Source organism: Cibotium barometz, chromosome 46, assembly GCF_041138505.1.
Source record: "Cibotium barometz isolate CiBa-2024 chromosome 46, ASM4113850v1, whole genome shotgun sequence".
NCBI classification, from domain to species: domain Eukaryota; kingdom Viridiplantae; phylum Streptophyta; class Polypodiopsida; order Cyatheales; family Cibotiaceae; genus Cibotium; species Cibotium barometz.
The window spans coordinates 2,423,547-2,427,341 of record NC_141091.1 but is presented as its reverse complement, the minus strand read 5'-3'; the positions used below and the strand labels follow the sequence as shown (position 1 = coordinate 2,427,341).

At 40.4% G+C, this 3,795-nt stretch overlaps 1 long non-coding RNA gene across 1 annotated transcript; it reads left to right on the top strand.

Annotated features, from left to right (window-relative positions):
* The first annotated feature begins 2,260 nt into the window (after positions 1–2,260).
* Positions 2,261–2,805, top strand: LOC147611804 (uncharacterized). The gene is made up of 3 exons (XR_015263696.1): positions 2,261–2,400; positions 2,495–2,623; positions 2,716–2,805. It is a non-coding gene; the product is annotated as an uncharacterized LOC147611804 (long non-coding RNA).
* The last annotated feature ends 990 nt before the right edge of the window (positions 2,806–3,795 follow it).

Here is a 3,795-nt window from a genome sequence, read left to right as displayed (position 1 = left end):
TTAAGGCAAACATGCAAGAGCATGTGCGTGTTGCAAGGGACATAGGGTGTGCCATGTTTGGGGTTCTTGTGCTATGTAGCTCTCATGCATGCATCCATCGACACACGTAGCACGCTACTATTTTGGGCGACTACATGTTCACATGGACATGCCTATTTTCATTGAGACTGGTGGCTCAAGAACTCGATGATGGCGAGCGGACATGACATGAAGTGTCGGATTGCCATCTCCTCCAGGTGGGGGACATGGGACCTTGCAATCGATGCAACATTTGGGGGGGAGCAAGCCTTAGACTATATGACACAACGCGTCTAGGAGGATTCAAGGGCATATATTTCTCCCACCGTTAGATTCGCCTTCTCAAGGGATATAAAAAGGAGGCGTGAGATTCTCAACTAATTATTGGAATTAATGGCGCGGGCGACCGGGCTACTGAAAATTTTATTTTTTTTCAAAAATGGAGAAAAATTCCAAGGAATCCGATGCTCCTTGCAATCCACTTGCAACATCCTGAGTTCACCCACTGCTCCACCTTGCATCCCCGCAACATCCAGAGCAAAGCAAGCAACATCCAGAGCAGCAGAGACGAGCAAGGCGGCCTTCAAGAGCGCGTAGTAGTGCATAGGCAACACAGAGCATCCTTGCGAACCAGCTGCTCCGCCTTGCATCCCCGCAACATCCAGAGAGCAGAGCAAGCAACATCCATAGCAGAGACGAGCAAGGCAGAGTTTGTTGGTAGAGCGCACAACGCATAGGCAACACGAAGGTGACAGTGCTCTCTGGAGCAAAGGCTTTCGTTGTTGACCATTGCACAGTGCCGATAGTGGAGCGTGCGAGGAGGTGAATATTGAAGGACAAGCTGCCTAGTTCTCTACTGTGAACCAGTTCGGTAAGTGCTCTATAAGCTAGTTCCATTATACAATGTTTTCATTATACAATGTTTCCATTACCGAACCAATGATGTCTATCCTCTTGTATAATGATTTGGTAATGTCTCTTTTTCATTTCAATGATTTGGTAATGGAAAATGGAAAATGTCTGTCCTCTTGTATATTACAAAAACATGGCAATGGAAAATGTTTATTACATGGATATCCTATATCAAGGCTTGACTAAAAGAATTAAAGGATTGCATACTTAATCAACGTGGCCGATATCGCGTCATATTCCATTCATCAAACTTTGATTTTTCTGGCTTTAGTTCACTTGGGGTGCACCTATGGCCGATGTGATTCCGTTATGAAGATGTCAGGCTTGCCAGACGGTAGAGTAACTAGGCGATGTTTAGCTAGTGATGACTGCCGTGCAAAAAACATTTGCTATGAGAGAGGAGGACAGACATGATGGACCACCTTAATGAGGTCCATCACATTGTGCACATCATTCCATTTTGAAAAGTGGGTCACCCCCAGGTTCCCTCGAGTTTTTGCTCGTGTGCATAGTGCTTCCAGATCATCGAGGTACGAGAAGCAAACTCGAGCTCGCTTCACAAATGTGTAGTATAAGTTCGAGAGAAATAAGAAGAAAGTCGAAACAAAGCAAAAGAAAGTGAAATGCAAGGAGTGGGATGCTATGACGGATGTCGAAAAGCAAGCAAAGGGGCCTCATGATGTGTTTCTTGAAAGGGAGCTAATGAGAGCTTTGGATGCAGATATGGACACAAAAGAAGAGCTCATGCGAGACATTCAAAGAAGGATTGATGAAGGCTACGATGCACATGTAAGTGAAACTCCACAAACTTCATTTTATCTTATCTCTTTTCATGTCTAAGTTACTTTTTTTCCCCATAATGTGCTCTTTGTTTAGAAGCGCCATACCATAAAAAGGGAGAAATCACAAGTCGAAGTGATGGAATATAGTAAAGATAATGTAGATAATCAATCCCACACTCCGGTATGTAAATGTTATAGCCTTCTTCTCAAACATAATCTTTCTTGGTCATGAAATTCTTCAAATAGTTGACCTCTCTAATGTTGTAGAAGAACCGTTGTACAAGAGATGAACATGGTCCTTTCCTAGCACCCACAAAGAAAGAAAAACGAAGAAGGTATGCTGAGGAAACTACCATCAAAACCGCTTTAGAATCAAGAAAGGAAGAGGCAACTCTCTCAACTCAAATGCGCAAAATAACTAAGGTTTGGTGTTATAAGATTTGGTGTTCGTTTGTTTTTTAAACCTTTGATGAGACTTATACCTTTTTTTATATTGGGTGTATCTTACTGGGATCTTTGTTTTTTTTATCTTTAGATACGATGGGATATTGGCTCTCAGCCTCATGTGACTATTACTAACTCTCTTTCCTTGAGTGTTACCATACCTCACATTGATAATTTCTAACGGTGGGATTCACTTCGAATCTTCTGAAAACATTGAAAATGATGTTGGGGTTATACGAGAAAGGTTAGTGTTAGTAACTTAGTTTCTATTTCATTTAATTTTAAGCTATTGCTACTTGTGATTGTTAATGATGTCTTCAACTTCTCTCTTCTTGTAGATTTGAAAGTGGATTATCTATACACTTTAGATCTCAAAGATCTAATTTGGTTTCCAAGGTTGATGTGACCATGCTTGATGCAATCATGAATGGAAAGGCCTCGACAAGGACCATGAATTTATTCATGCTGTGAGTTTATTTTCACATCCTTCTATGTGCTTAATAGATTAGGGATGTTCTTTAGACTCTACATAACCATTGGTTGTTTTGGGCCCTCGTAGGTGGCTTGAAAACACATTGCAGAAAGAGGTGCTTGATAGGGTCTGGTTCCTTGATAGTTTGTGGTACGATTATTTGATGCCACGTCTCCAAACCAGGATAGCATTGGAGTCAAAAAAAAATTGGCAGTATAGATATGTCTACAAAATTATTTCTCTTCTTACCGATAGTTGATAGGTATGGTTATATGATTCTTGTTTCTACTATGAGTATTTTATGTTTTGGTTGTTTCTTATGCGTGGTTTTGGTTCTCTTTTGAAGGGACCACTGGGTTCTTTTTTGTGATGTACAATAACCACATGAAAAAATTTGTACGTTTACCATGTGAAGATCATGGCGTTATGTACTTCAATTCATTGCCTGGATCCAACCCTCAACATCACCTTCCTATTGTTTCCCGGTAAGACAAGTACTTATGCTTGAGACTTTGTATATGCAAAATACAAAGTACGTTTCTCTAATGTTTTATGTCACTTTTACTTTAGGGCACTTCAAATCATATCTCAAAATTGCTCAAACACCCATCTAAAAAACTTTATGGAGAGGCCAAGAAAGACATTAGATCCTGGAGATATATCAAAGGAAGATTCAATATTGCTAGGTGTCTTGCAAGCTCACATTTTCATTTTGAAGATAATGTTGATTCTCTAAGTGCCATGCCAACCAAATGTTATCGATTATGGCTACTACGTCATGGCATACATAAAGCATCTCATTGATGGTTCTTATGGGAAGAGATATAAGAGTTGGGTGAGTTGAAAGATCTACTCCTTTTATCCCAAAATGAAAGATCTACTCCTTTTATCTCACATTAAGTTCTCCTTTATTGTGTATAGCTAACAAAGACATGGTTCAAGCACGAGGATGTATTGGGGGGGTTAAAGGAAGGACTTGTCAGTTGGACTAGGAGTGCTTTGGAAGTGGAGAACAAGTGAAGCTCATTTGGGATGCAACTCCACCCTTTTCTATGTATTGAACATTTTGGATGAATGGAGGAAAATCCACCCTCTCCTATGTAAACATTTTGGAGGAATGGATGCAACTCCACCCCTTTCTATGTATTGAACATTTTGGAGGAATGG